Raw genomic sequence first — 16,060 nt, 5'->3', positions numbered from 1 at the left:
TAAAAGTCTAGCTTTTGTATAAACATTTATTTATAAATTAGAATCATATTGGTCAAGTATCTACATTTGTATATACTGAGTGTAGTCCTTCAATTAATTTATATTGTAGATAACACGGTGTGTGGTGTCACACACAGGAGATCGTGTTATCGGTTCTTTATAAATAATAAATAGTAGCTCACGATTAAGATGGAAAGGAATAAACCATTGGAATAGTCGTAGTGTAATTAGGTATTAGTTTATCTTGACTAATAAATTACACTAGTACACTCTAAATGTATTGAGCAAGACCATTTAAGGAAAGTTCTTTTTATACTGACTTAATAAAAGAATAAGTCCTTAGTTATTATGGAAGTGTGTGCTCTTAATCATAATATAATAACGAGCACATATATTTAGTATTCATTTCTTTAACTTATCAAAGGGTGAGATTTACTTTGATAAATCAAAAGGCCCGATAAGTTGGAAATGATATTACTTATAGTGTGTGTTGTTGATTATAAAAGGAAAATGTGTCCCAGTAATCTAGGTTGATAATGTCCCCAAGAGGAGCTTATAAGGATTGTCATGTTAAACCCTGCAGGTGGACTTAGTCCGACATGACAATAAGGTTGAGTGGTACTACTCTTGGATTGAGATATTAATTAAAATGAGTTGTCAGTAACTCAATTAATTAGAGGACATCTGACATCTTAAACACAAGGGGACTAACACACTCATAATAAGAAGGAGCTCAAAATGTAATTTGGGATTGGTGCGAAAGTTCAATAATAATTCTTTAGTGGTATGAATTTTTATTGATGAAATTAAGTTGTGTGTTCAGGGCGAACACGGGAAGCTTAATTTCATCGGGAGACCAAAACCAATTCCTCCTCTCGGTCCCTATCGTAGCCTCTTGTATATAGAGATTTATACCCACCACATACCCACTTCTTACCCAACCCAAGGGGGCCGACCAAGCTAGCTTGGAACCCAAGCTAGGGCCAGCCAAGACCAAGTGGTTGAGCCAAGTTGGTGGTCGGCCAATGCTTGGAATCCAAGCATGATGTAGCCGGCCACATCACATTAAAAGGGATTTTATTTATAAATTTTTCTTATGTGGATTCCATGGTTTTAAAAGAGAGTTTAAAATTTAAATCTTTCGTTTTATAGCTTTCGACAAAAGATTAAGAAAAGTTTTGAAAACTTTCCTTATTTGTAGATTAAAAGGTAGATTTTAATTTTGAGAAAACTTTCCATTTTTAACCATGTTCATGATTTAAAAGAGAGTTTAAAAATTAAATATTCGCTTTTATAAGTTTCTACAAAAGATTAAGAAAAGATATGATATCTTTCCTTATTTGTTGTTTGAAAGAAGATTTTAATTTTTAGAGATAACTTTCCTTTTTGGAAATCATCCACATGTTTAAAAAAAAAATAATTTATAAAATTTCCTTTTTACAAACCACCATGAAGTGAAAAATTATTGGAGAAATTTTTTTATAAATTTTCGGAAACAAATTAGGAAGTTTTAATTCTTGTGTTAATTAAAACTCTCCTTGTTTTGGAATTTAAAGTGGCCGGCCATGATATGTGAGAAAAGGAATTTGATTTTAATTAATTAAATTTTCCTTTTCATTGAAAAAAGAATTAAGGAAGTTTTTATTTAAATTTCCTTATTTGCCAAGACCAAGGATTATAAAAGAGGGGGTAGAGGTGCCTTCATGGCTAACAACTCTATTCTTTTTCTTCCTCTCTTTTCCTCCATGGTGTGGTCGGCTCTAGAGGGTCTCCCTCTCCTCTTATTTAGTGGCCGGTTTCAACTTTCTTTTGGAGTTGGAGATGGTGGCCGGTTCTAGCTAGGAGAAGAAGGAGAGAAAGGAGGCTTTGTTTCTTGCATCCCTTGGAGCTTGGTGGTGGTGGTCGGACCTCTACTTCTCTTGGAGAATTGATGGTGGCCGAATCTAGCTTGGAGAAGAAGGAGCTTGGTGGTTCTAATCTTAGAAGATCGTTGCCCACACAATGCCCGAGATTAGAAGAGGAATACAGTAGAAGATCAAGAGGTTATTTGCTTATAAAGAAAGGTATAACTAGTACATAAGAGGCATATGATTCTAGAGTTTCAAATTTGTAAATCGAGTTTGTGTTTTTTGTTTTATTTTTTGAATTTGTGATTCGATTGTTCTTTTTGCTTAAACCTAATGTTATTTTAAGAAATTAAATATTGAATTTCTATTAAAGGCTTTGTCGAGGCAGTGGTGGATGATCCCATACCCAAGAAGGCCTTGTACCTCGCCATGTTTGACCTGGGAGCCAATTTTAGAAATAAATATTTAATTAACTTTGTAACATAGGTTGGACTTGGATCAATAGTGTTAAGTTCCACTTGCGATCTAAGTATAAACCATTAAGATCAGATCAGTTAAATTTGGAATCAATAATGTTATGTTCCGTTTGTGATTCCTAATTTAATTTCTAAAGAACACAATAGGTTGTTTAGGAAAGGTTCGACACTTGGTCAAAATTTTTGTACAGTGGAACCGGTATGATCTTCCTAAGACCAACCAATAATTGGTATCAGAGCTAGGGTTTACCTCTGTGTGTTTGGTTTTCAAATAGATTATGCACATGTCATATATAATTTAGGCAGGATAATAGTAGGTTGTGCTAACTTTGTGGTTGCAGGCTCCAACTATTATGGCATATAGATATTGTGTGTGATTGGACCCTTGGACATGTCAAGGGCATTATTTTGTGTGTGCATCATTGTATGTATCAAATACAACAGGAACTGTATTAGTTTTAGAATTTTACTTTTTTGTTTGATCTAGAATACATTTACATTCCTTTATGGAATATAGGATCGATATATATAAAATTCTATTTTTGTTGTGAATCGTATCCTTGCGGGGCGTGGTGCTATTTGAGGACCAGAGGCGCAATAGAAAAGGAAGCAAGATGGATGCGACAACTGGACTTGATTGCGGTGGCTAAAGATGGCAGCAGCTAGGGTTGGCAGCACACGGAGGACAGTGATTGAAGAAGCCATAATTGTTAGAAAATTAATTTCCATATTTATTGCTTATATTTACTGTGATGTGTGTGCATGTGATGTATGCTTGCATAGTTAAAATTCCTCATTTTAAATAACTAAGTGGGAGAGAGATTAGTATATAAATCCCACGGTCTCCATTACTGGTTTGTAAGTGATGCAACAAGCTTGCGTGTTGGCTCTAAGTGCCTCCCTGCACAACGGATGAGTTTCTTTGCGGATCACTAGATCAAACTTCCTTAATGGATGGTTATAGTAAATTATTTAGGATGTGTGTGATCTTCTCCAACTGAAGGGGCACAATTCTATTTAATGGACTTAGTATCAAAGTAATGGTATACACTTAGATGCATTTAATAGTATCCTCCCCAACGGAGTCACTGCTATTACTTGTGTGAGCAAAGGGAAACCAACTATTAATTTGTCATAAAACTAGGTTGACAAGATAATAAAATCAATGGGTAAAACCCCTCTTACAAATGTTTGAATTTGTATACGTCCACACTAACGTGGCATAAAAAATTCACGGTGTTTGAGGTAATTTTATTTTTCATAAAGTTAGATTAACAAGATAGTTAATGGGTAAAACCCTCCTCTTACAAATGTTTGATTTTGTATACGTCCACACTAACGTGGCATGCAAAATTCACGGTGTTTTGAGGTGTTGGTAAATTTATACAGTATTGTTTGAGGAATCAATATTATTTTAAATTTAGAGTTTTGACCAAATACTTGATCAAAGACAGATCAACTATTAATTTTATTTGCAATAGGTTGACAAGATAATAAAAATTAATGGATAAAATCTCATTTTCGAATTTGTATACGTCCACACTATCGTGGCATACAAAATTCATAGGGATTTTGAGATGTTGGTCTTGCCCAAATGTTTTTGTGATTCTTAGGATTTAAAATGTTGGTCAATCCCCTAGCTGTTATACTATAACATTAAGGTAGGAAATGTTTGTGAATCTCACATTAAGGTAGGTTGTCCTCTCAGAACTGAGAACAATAACGATGTATTATATTAGTTGTTGAAACATATTTAGTGGTATTATCTACTGATACCTTGTGTGTAGATACAGGAACCACTGATCATGTCTGTAATTCATTGAAGGGGTTCCAGGAAACCCGACAACTATATAAATCACCGTCTACATGGGCACTGCTGCAAAAGTAGCAGTTGTTGCAGTGGGAGATGTTTATCCTTCGTTAGGAATAAAACATGGATTTTTGAGAAATTGTCTTTACGTACCAAGTTTAGAAAGAACTAGTTTTCAGTTTCTAAACTATTCAAAGAACTTGATATTCTGCCTCTTTTAATAACAAAGTTGTTATCAAGATAAAGAGGGAAGTTATTTGTTCGGGTATGTTGGTTGACAATTTATAATCCAATAACTCCCATGATGCAATAAATGGAAATTAATGACACATCTTCTAACTTTAATAAGATAAAGCAACCTTAGGATATAAACCAATCATATCTTTGGCATCTAAGGCAAGGTTATATTAACTTGAGTAGGATTCAAAGGATAATAACCAATGAACTCTTGGGTTCATTGGTAATGGAAATCTTTCCGACCTGCGAGTCTTATTTGGGAGGAAAAATAACCAAGAAACTTTTAAGTATAAAGGGTATAGAGCCAAAGATATGTTGAAATTTGTTTATTCTGATTTGTGTGGTCCTATGACTATCCAAATAAGAGGTGGATTCGAATATTTCATCTCTTTTATAGATGACTATTTGAGATGCGGGTACATTTACTTGATGTACAACAAGTCTAAGTACTTTGATAAGTTCAAAGAGTACAAGACCGATGTGGAGAAACGTCAAGTTAAAAGTATCAAGACACTACGGTGATATCGTAGTGGTGAGCACCACTTAGGAGAGTTTAGGAGTCACTTATCAAAAGTCGGGATTTAATCCTAACTAACTACACCTGGTATACCCCAACAGAATGGTGTAGTAGAAGGTAAAAGACTCTTATGGAAATAGTTAGATTAATGATGAGTTATTCAGAAAGTTACCAAATTCATTTTGAGGATATACTCTGGAAACAGAAGTGAACATAGTACCTTCTAAAGTCAAAACCCTCTACTCCCATAGAATTATAGAATAGGCGTAAGCCTAGTCTAAAGCATATTCGTATTTGGGGTAGTTCAGCACATGTGCTAAAGGGAGACACTGAGAAGTTGAAACAGGAGTTCACTTGTTTATAGGTTATTCTAGAGATATGAAAGGAGGTTTATAGTCCTAAAAATCAGAAGGTCATTGTTAGCACCAATACCCGATTTTTAGAAAAGGACTGTGTAATAATCCATAAGCCCATTTGTTCTTAAGGAATTAATAAAGGACACGTCTAATCTAGTACCAACTGTACAAGATGAAATATTATAAGAAACTGCAACACATATCACAGATGATACACAATTACAGAAAGTACCTCGTCGTAGTGGGTGGGTTGTTAGGAAACCTAAAATATTCATGTTTTTGGAGAGTCTTTGGACTTGATCCCTGGTGAACATGAACCTAATTCCCGGACCTATGACAAAGCGCTACAAGATAAAGATGCAGCATCTTTGTAAAAAGCAATGAATACAGAATTAGAATATATGTATTCTAATAAAATCTGGGAGCTTGTAGAACCACCTAATGGTGTAAAAACCATTGGGTGTAAATAGGTCTACAATAGGAAAAGATGGATAGACAGAACGTGGAAACTTTCAAAGCAAGGCTTGTTAAAAAAGGAAACTTTTTCACCGGTAGCCATGCTTAAGTCTGTCCGGATTCTTTTATCTATAAGGACTATGAGATTTGGTAAGTGGATGTCAAGACAGCTTTCCTTAATGGAAGTCTTGAAGAAAATATTCATATAAAGCAACCAGAAGGGTTCATCGCAAAGGCAAAGAGCATCTTGTGTGTAAGCTCAATCAGTCTATGGACTGAAGAAAAGCTTCAAGGTCTTAGTTCATTTGGTTTAATGAAGTAATCCAGATCTGTGGATTTATTCAGTGTCCAGATGACTCTTGTGTATACAAGTAGTGTGATGGAAACATGGTGGTATTTCTTGTACTATATGTAGATGACATTTTTGGTAGTTGGAAACAATATCAAAGTGTTTTCGGAAGTAAGGATATGGTTGTTCAAACAATTCAATATGAAGAACTTGGGAGAGAGAACACATATTCTCGGGATCAATGGGATCACAAGGAAATAATGTTGTGCTTATCTCGAGCTTCATACTATCCTAGCTCATTTTAGCATGTAAGACTCCAAGAAAGGCTTTTTATCTTTAAGGCATGGAGTAACTTTATCTAAAGAGATGTCTCCGAAGACATCAAAGGAGATTGAGGACATGAAAACAGTTCCTTATGCTTCGGCTGTTGGAAAGCCTAATGTATGCTATGCACGAGATCGGATATCTGTTTTGCCCAGCGCATAGTTAGCAAATATCGAAGTAACCGAGGACTGGGACACTAGACTGCCGTAAATCATATATTAAAGTACCTTAGAGGGACTAGAGATTATATGCTAGTTTATAAGGCAGATAATTTAATCCCTATGGATTACAAGGATTTTGACTTCTAATCAGATAGGGATAATAGTAAGTCAACCTCGGGGTTTTGTGTTTACTTTAGGAGGTAAAGCCATAACTATGGAGGAGTGTTAAGCATAGGTATTTTTCTGACTCCACTATGGAAGTTGAGTATGTGACAGTCTCATAGGCAGCCATAGAAGCTGAATGACTCTGTAACCTCAAGATGGACTTAGATATGATTTCTGGTTTGTCCAAAAATTATTACAATTTATTGTGATAATAATGGTGCAGTAGCAAACTCGGAGAAACCATAAGTCCATAAGGCAAGTAAACACAATAGAGCGCAAGTACCGCCCAATACGAGACATCGTATAACGAGGAGAAGTTGTTGCCGCCTAGATTGCATCAGGTGATAACTTGTAGATCCTTTCTCTAAGGTCCTTAAAGCAAGAGCTTTTGATGGGCATGGTGAAGGGTTGGCAATCAGATGTATGGCAGCATTTATGGCAGCATAGTCTTTTAATATAAGTGGGAGATTGTTAGAGTATATACTAAAAGCCTAGCTTTTGTATAAACATTTATTTAGAAATAAGAATCATATTGGTCAAGTATCTACATTTATATATACTGAGTGTATTCGTTCAATTAATTTATATAGTAGATAACACGGTGTATGGTGTCACACACAGGAGATGTAACACCTCTAGAAAGCCTAGATAAAGTAAGGGCAATGAGAGTACGAATGTAATGAAAAGAATGTGTAGATAGTCTACGTTGAATGTTACGATGGGAAGGATTTAGATGATTAAAAACTTTATGAAAGAAAATAAAGTTGAGAATATAAAGTTCTATACATGATTTATAATGCAAGGAATTAATGTAAACAAAAGAGATATGAGATATTATATATGCATGTATGAAATATTTATGCATAATGCATATACATGAATTATTTTGTACAAAAATATGTTAGGAGAAGGATTTGATCCTTGGTTCTCTTGTGGATGCATGCATGTGTTAACCAAGTGTGATAGGAGTGAATATTGTAAAAGGAGAGATGGGAATTATAATTAAAGGAAAGAAAGGAGAGAAATTAAGAGAAAGAAAAGAGAGAAACTCAAGAAGCATTTCTCTAGCATATTCTTTCTCATTAAGAGGAGAAGTAAATGAGGAGGATGAATCAAGTCAAGTTTTCCTCCCCTCACTTTAGTATAAATAGGCATGGGGGGGGGGGGCTTCATCCCCAACTCACTCTCCTCCTCTCCTCCATTTGTGCCGAGCACTCTCCCTCCCAAATTTCCTCTTGTTGCCGAGAGCAACAACTCTTCCCCTTCTTTCTTTCTTTTTGTTGCCGAGCAACACAAGAGGAAGAAGCCTCCTCTTCTTCCTCCTCCTCTCCACCAAAAGACCTAGCCACTTCTTCCTCCATTGGTGCCGAGCAAAGCAAGCAAGGAAGAAAGGTCCACAAGCAAGTTCTCAACTCTAGGAAACTTAAGCAAAGAAGGTAAGCTTCCCCTCACCTGTGGTACAAGGCTTTCATGTGATTTTCGGATTCTTTTTCTATGCCTTGAAAGAAAGTTTTCCCCTATGTTTGTATACATATATGATGCATGATCAGAAGTGTATGTAACCCTAGAATTTCAATCAAAAATATTGTAAATAGGTTAGGAAAATTATTGTCTAACCAAACTAGTGCAAGTTTCCCTCTATGAAATGCTAAGGACCTTCCTATGGTTTTCTTGCTTGGAAGTTGATTGGAACCAAAAGAACCCCACTCTCATGTTTCGGCCAAGAAAGAATTTAGGGATAGGAGGACCTTGAATTTAAAATAACTATGCTTATATGACATGATATAAAGTTCTTAAGAGTTGTATACTTGTATGTTGAAAGAAACTCATGAACCTTACTCTTAATATTTCGGCCATGGTAAGGTGATAGTTTAGAGAAGCTTAAATAAAATTCTAATATGCTCAATGACCTCTGTGATATTATGTTATGAAAGATGATTAATTCTCTCATGTTTAATTGGAATGTAGAAAATTAGTTACATGATTTATGACATGTAAGATCACAAGAGTCCTAGCTTGTTTATGATCCAACCTTGTGTATGATGTTCTTAGTAAATCTTGCTATGAAATTACTTAGGTTTCCCATGCTTTAGGCCACTTAAAGGAAGTTTATATTCTATGAATTTCAGCCAAGTAAGGTTTAAAGGACCTAGAGGCCTTGGAAATGAAACCTAAGGGGTTAAAAGTACTTCTTATGAAAACTTGATAATATGTGAATGTGATACATGTTTGTATGACCTAAATGAATCATTATGTGTTCGGCCATGAAGGGATAGATGCCCTAGAAACCCTAGAACAAAAATTAAATATGTCTATGCCATGTTGTATGAAAATGATATGATAATAAGTTAGAATGCATGATTGCTTTAGTTACGAAATGATATGCATAATGAAGTTATATTATGAAATATGCCATGATGTGTTATAGCATAGAAAATGCTATAGATAATGAAAAGAAATGAAGTTATGTTATGATATGTGATAGCATAGAAAATGCTATACATAATGAAAAGAAATGAAAAAGAATAAATGCATGAAAGATTGTTAAGGACATGATATGATAGTTATGCATGATAAGTTATTTTTATGGTTTGTACCAAGGGTGGGCTCCATCCCGTGGTCGATGGAGTAAGACTCGGGCCTCGTCAGTAATGGGCCTTTGAGTGCCCTAGGTCGATGGAGTAAGACTCGGGCCTAGTATGTATGCATGGTAGGGCTCAAGACTTGCTACCTTGGACCTACGCATTAAGTATGTGGTACAAACCGGGATCCCAAATGATGATGATATTAATTTCAAGTACTATTAAGTATAAGTTTTCAAATTCACGATGCATTGCCTACATTCATATGTGCTTGAATTATATGATGATATGATATAATGTCATGTGATATTATGATATGAATATGATGCCCTTGTATGTCTCATGCTTGTGATTTATTTGTTTTATGATATGATATTCATGCTTCTATGAAATGATATGTGAATAAGAAATATGCATGATATGTTTGAATAGAATGATATGTTATGTTATGATTAGTTGAGACGATGATATGTTGATCCATTCTTGATATACGATGATTCTCGGTTTTAGTGAGTAGGAAAGGAACTTACTGAGCCATGAGTGCTCATAGCTTACTTTCCTTGTACCGCAGATAAAAGAGAAAGCTGGATGTACAACGGAGCAGCAGGAGGAGCAGATAGTGATGTGTGTGGTGGTGGCTCGGCAAGAACGATTCGGACAAATTCATATTTTTAGTTATATGATCAATATATGCACATTCGAACTAATCAGAATATGTGATATCATGCTTAATAAATTAAATTCTTTAAAGTTTTTATTTTTCCGCTGTTATAGTATAACTAAAGCATGTACGTAAGTAGTATAAGAACGTAGCGCCACCTTTGGTTGGGTAAGAAGGGTGGGCGTTACAGGAGATTGTGTTATCGGTTCTTTATAAATTATAAACAGTAGCTCACGATTAAGATGGAAAGGAACAAACCATTGGAATAGTCATAATGTAATTAGGTATTAGTTTATCTTGACTAATAAATTACACTTGTACACTCTAAATGTATTGAGCAGGACCATTTAAGGAAAGTTCTTTTTATACTGACTTAATAAAAGAACAAGTCCTTAGTTATTATGGAAGTGTGTGCTCTTAATCCTAATATAATAACAAGCACATATATTTAGTATTCATTTCTTTAACTTATTAAAGGGTGAGATTTAGCTTGATAAATCAAAAGGCCCGATAAGTTGGGAAATGATATTACTTATAGTGTGTGTTGTTGATTATAGAAGAAAACTGTGTCCTAGTAATCTAGGTTGATAATATCCCCAAGAGGAGCTCATAAGAATTGTCATGTTAAACCCTGCAGGTGGACTTAGTCCGACATGATGATAAGGTTGAGTGGTACTACTCTTGGATTGAGATATTAATTAAAATGAGTTGTCAGTAACTCAATTAATTAGAGGGCATCCAACATCTTAAACACAGGGAGACTAACACACTCATAATAAGAAGAAACCCAAAATATAATTTAGGATTGGTGCAGTAGTTCAATAATAATTTTTTAGTGGTATGAATTATTATTGATGAAATTAAGTTGTGTGTTCGGGGCGAACACGGGAAGCTTAATTTCATAGGGAGACCAAAATCAATTCCTCCTCTCGGTCCCTATCGTAGCCTCTTGTATATAGAGATTTATACCCACCACATACCCACTTCTTAACCAACCCAAGGGGGTCGGCCAAGCTAGCTTGGAACCCAAGCTTGGGTCGGCCAAGACCAAGTGATTGAGCCAAGTTGGTGTCTGGCCAATGCTTGGAATCCAAGCATGATGTGGCCGACCACATCACATTAAAAGGGATTTTACTTATAAATTTTTCTTATGTGGATTCCATGGTTTTAAAAGAGAGTTTAAAATTTAAATCTTTCCTTTTATAGCTTTCTACAAAAGATAAGAAAAGTTTTGAAATCTTTCCTTATTTGTAGATTGAAAGGTAGATTTTAATTTTGAGAAAACTTTCCCTTTTTAACCATGTTCATGATTTAAAAGAGAGTTTAAAAATTAAATATTCTCTTTTATAAGTTTCTACAAAAGATTAAGAAAAGATTTGATATCTTTCCTTATTTGTAGATTGAAAGGAGATTTTAATTTTTAGAGATAACTTTCCTTTTTGGAAATCATCCACATGTTTAAAAGAAAGATTTTAATTTATAAAATTTCCTTTTTACAAACCACCATGAAGGGAAAAATTATTGGAGAAATTTTTTATAAATTTTAGAAAATAAATTAGGAAATTTTAATTCTTGTGTTAATTAAAACTCTCCTTCTTTCGGAGTTTAAAGTGGCCAGCCATGATATGTGAGAAAAGGAATTTGATTTTAATTAATTAAATTTTCCTTTTCATGGAAAAAAGAATTAAGGGAGTTTTTATTTAAATTTCCTTATTTGCCAAGACCAAGGATTATAAAAGAGGGGGTAGAGGTGCCTTCATGGCTAACGACTCTATTCTTTTTCTTCCTCTCTTTTCCTCCTTGGTGTGGCCGGCCCTAGAGGGTCTCCCTCTCCTCTTCTCTTCTTCTTTAGTGGTCAATTTCATCTTTCTTTTGGAGTTGGTGATGGTGACCGGTTCTAGCTAGGAGAAGAAGGAGAAAAAGGAGGCTTTGTTTCTTGCATCCCTTGGAGCTTGGTGGTGGTGGCCGGACCTCTATTTCTCTTAGAGAATTGATGGTGGCCGAATCAAGCTTGGAGAAGAAGGAGCTTAGTGGCTCTTGTCTCGGAAGATCGTTGCCCACACAACGTCCAAGATTAGAAGAGGAATACGGTAGAAGACCAAGAGGTTATTTGCTTATAAAGAAAGGTATAACTAGTAATTATTTTTTACATCATACTAGTTTTCTTTGTATAGTTATTTTCGGAAATACCAAACACAAGAGACATATGATTCTAGAGTTTCAAATTTGAATTTCGAGTTTGTGTTTTTTGTTTTGTTTTTCGAATTTGTGATTTGATTGTTCTTTTTGGTTAAACCTAATGTTATTTTAGGAAATTAAATTAAATGTTTGACCTGGGAGCCGATTTTAGAAATAAATATTTAATTAACTTTGTAACATAGGTTGGACTTAGATCAATGGTGTTAAGTTTCGCTTACTGTAAAGTCCGAAAAAAATTCCAGAATTTATTTTAGAATTTTTCTATGATTTTTGTGGAATTTTTAGATATTTTTCCGGAATTTTCAGAGTAGCGGAAGTGGCAAAAATAATTGGAACCGTAAAATAGCTTAGGCGGGAATCGAACCCGAGACCTATGGTTTACGGATAAGTTTAGTAACCGGTGAACCCAGCAGGGCTGTGCTAAAAGAAAGGAGAACCAAATATATTTATATTAGAGTTGGGTTCATTAAACCACTTAATATAAATAATAAACCTAAGATGGAGTTGGGTTATTTTATTTTGGTTCGGCAAATCCCTTTCACCGAGACCATTCACGCCGTCCCCTCCTTTTCTTCCTCCTTCTCTCGGCGCCACATCAAGGAAAGGCTAGGGCTTTCTTCCTAGGGTCCCAAGGTTACCATCCGGCAACGATTTCAACACAAGGAAGTTCCCTCCGCGAGTAGAGCACGTGGACGCGAGCGAATCGTCGAGAAATTTGTCTTCACCGGAATTTCTAGCGAAAGGAATTGTAAGAAAACCTTGCGATTTAGGTAAGAAACCCCTCACCTGCAGTATAATTGCTCTCGCTTTTTAGTTTTGGCGTTAGTTTAGTAGTTTTACATTTTTCAGTTATAAGGTGTGCTCTCAGTGCACACCAAGCATTCGGTAGAATGCCCAGTTCAGAAGGATGCACCAGTAGGCGTCCTAACAGCATGTAAAATGTATTAGAAACATTTTATTCAGTTTATTATCAGTTATTACAGCTATATGGATCAGATCTCCATTGGGTGGGCTCCCACAGTAGCCTCTACGTTCAGATAACCTAGAACAGCGAAGTAAAATAAAACAGTATTCAATATTTTACTTTTATTCAGTTGGCAATGTATTTGGATCAGATATCCATGGGCTGGACTCCCACAGTCGTCCCTAGGTTCAGATAACCTAGTAACCCTGCTGGATTCGGAACTTGCAATCCCGGGTCTCGTAGGGATGCGCGCACAGTAAGTACAGTTGCTAGGGCCCCAACAGCATGTTTAGTATTTTCATCTATTATATGTATAGTTTTCAAATTTGAAACTAGTGATGAGAACACTAATTTAGCTTTCAGTTCAGGTTCAGTTTACATGATTTGAGTTCATGTACAGATTTAGATATATGCATGACTAGTTCAGTTTCATACTCAGTTTATAAGTATGCCATGTTCAGTTTAAAACATGTTCAATTTATATGCTATACATGTTGCAGTTCCAGTTTATGCTTTTATATGCTATGCCATGTTGCCATGCTCAGTTCAGTTTTCAAACAGCATGTTTTAAAAACATAATCGCATCGTTGCATGTTTTTGTGAGGTAGATGGTTTCTTACTAAGCTTCTTAGCTTACAGATGCTACTTTTCTTATACTGCAGATACCGGTAAAAGAAAAGTGGATTAGCGGAGGCTGGAGGGCGATGCTACGAAGATGTGTGTGTGCAAGGGGTTTGGAATAAAGATCCTTGGGATCTATACGCTTTTATTTCAGTTTTAATACTTAACATGCCTAGTTCTATGACTTAGTCTTGTTACTAGGTGTTACAGCTTAGTAAACTATGTCTTGTTTAGTTTATCGTGTTTAGAATGTTAGTATTTACATGCTAGAGTGTTTTTCATGTATCTAGAACTTTTGTATGCGATTTTTGGCACGAATCAGTGCTGGAAATCAGAAATTCTGATTTCGTATCAGACTATCAGAACCTGGATCGGTCAGCAGACCGATCCAGTGCTTTTCTTTCTCCTAGATCGGTCAGCCGATCGATCCAGATGGATACAGTAGCTTACTGTATCTCCCAGGATCGGTCAGCCGATCGATCCCTCCGCGAACAGAGAGTTCGGCACGAATTCAGCAGTCACTGATCGGTCTTACCGACCGATCCGTGAGCAGCTGGATCGGTCGACAGACCGATCCAGCCAGTGTTCGCGTGGGTGCCAGTGGATCGTTCCACGGACCGATCCAAAGCTCCAGTTTCACCTCCTCAGTATAGCTGTGAACATCTAGAAGGTAGTTGGATATGAAATCTCACTCTCACAGAGTTAACAGAGGCAACTACAATAGTTTAGTAAAATTTTATTTTACCCAGTTTCCGCACAGTACAGCACAATAGTTTCAATAGTTAATGTAGCGATCCGGCTCACAGCTTAGTACCTAGGAGTTGGGTCGTTACAGAGTGGTATCAGAGCAAGTTCCTTACTTCCTACACACACATCAGCATTGTGCCTACAGCTTCCAAGTAAGAACATCTCTCACTCAGTTTTGTTTTCAGCTTTCATATCTGTTATATGTGCTTTCGTGTTTGCTCTCATGTTGGTAGTTAATTAATTCATGTTTACAGTGATAGTATTTAACATGTTACCAGTAGTTAACTACAACATGATAGCCTAGTTATATATATATGTGTTATCTGCTATTTAGAAAATGGTACGAGGACGTCCAGCTAAGAAAGCATCAGCGGCTGAGCCCCAGCAAGAGGCAGGCAGTTCAGTGCCTCCCCCAGACCTTACAGCACTAGTGGCTCAGCTACAGCAGCAGTTAGCTGAACAGCAGCAGGAGATAGCCTCCTTAAAGGCTAACCAGCAGACTACTCCCCCAGTCACTCCAGTACCGAACCTCACGACTCCAGTAATCACAGAGGTAGTACCAGCTCAGCCTGCAGTACCAGTCCCAGTGGCCCCAGTAGCAGGGGCTAAGAGAGAAGCTTACCTTATCCAGTGGCAGAGAATTAAGCCCGAGAACTTCTCAGGCACCAGCGAACCATGGGATGCTCAGGCATGGTTTAAAACACTGGAAAGCACGATGGAGCTTCTAGACTGGCCAGAGCACGAAAAGGTGAAGTGTGCCTCCTTCTGTTTAACAGGAGATGCACGCATGTGGTGGGAGCGGATTAAATCGAAGTGGCCAGTAAACCAGATGACATGGGCCAACTTTGAGAAAGAATTCTTCGAGGAATTCTTTCACATGCAAGTCACGAACCGACACTATGACGAGTTTACAGAATTTCGTCAGGGCAACCTATCAGTTCAGGAAGCCGTGAAGAAATTCAATAGGTTGGCCCGTCTGTGTCCCGAACTAGTCAGCACAGAGAAGGAACGAGTACCGTTGATGCTGAAGATGCTCAGACCAGATATCGCAATGAATGTGGCTTGTGGCGTTCATAGGCCACAAACCACAGAGGAGCTAGTGAGTAGTGCTCTGATCACCGAGCACTATCAGCACAGCATCACCCAGCAGAAGCAGGTTTCCACAGAGCCCAAGGGACAAGCTGGCTCAGGTACTCAGCAGAAACAACAGGGACATAGCTCCAACTGGAAGGGGAAATGCAAGGCAAGCAGTGACCCAAAAGGAGGGCCAGCTGGAAAACATTCCAGACATCCCAAGTGTGCTACTTGTGGGAAACACCATCCAGGAGTTTGCCGCAAGGGTACGCGAGGTTGTTTTGAATGTGGATGGGAAGGGCACATGGCTAGCGATGCCGAACAAGAACGATCTTCCTCGGCCTCGATCGATCGATATGGAGCTCGGCCAGTAGCGGCTACACGGATGTATCTTGCCTTAGATGATCCACAAATCGGTCGAGGCGATTAGAAGCCCCCACTATCACAAATGCGGATTTTCTCACCGACCGGAGAGGGCGTAGCAAATGCCTCGGCGGTTGTCACGGTCGGATCGATATTTCTGACATAATGCAACTGTTGTCTTATTCGATCGGGCAACCCACTCTTATGTATC

Source organism: Zingiber officinale, chromosome 8A (assembly GCF_018446385.1).
Source record: "Zingiber officinale cultivar Zhangliang chromosome 8A, Zo_v1.1, whole genome shotgun sequence".
NCBI classification, from domain to species: domain Eukaryota; kingdom Viridiplantae; phylum Streptophyta; class Magnoliopsida; order Zingiberales; family Zingiberaceae; genus Zingiber; species Zingiber officinale.
This window is presented reverse-complemented; position numbering follows the sequence as displayed.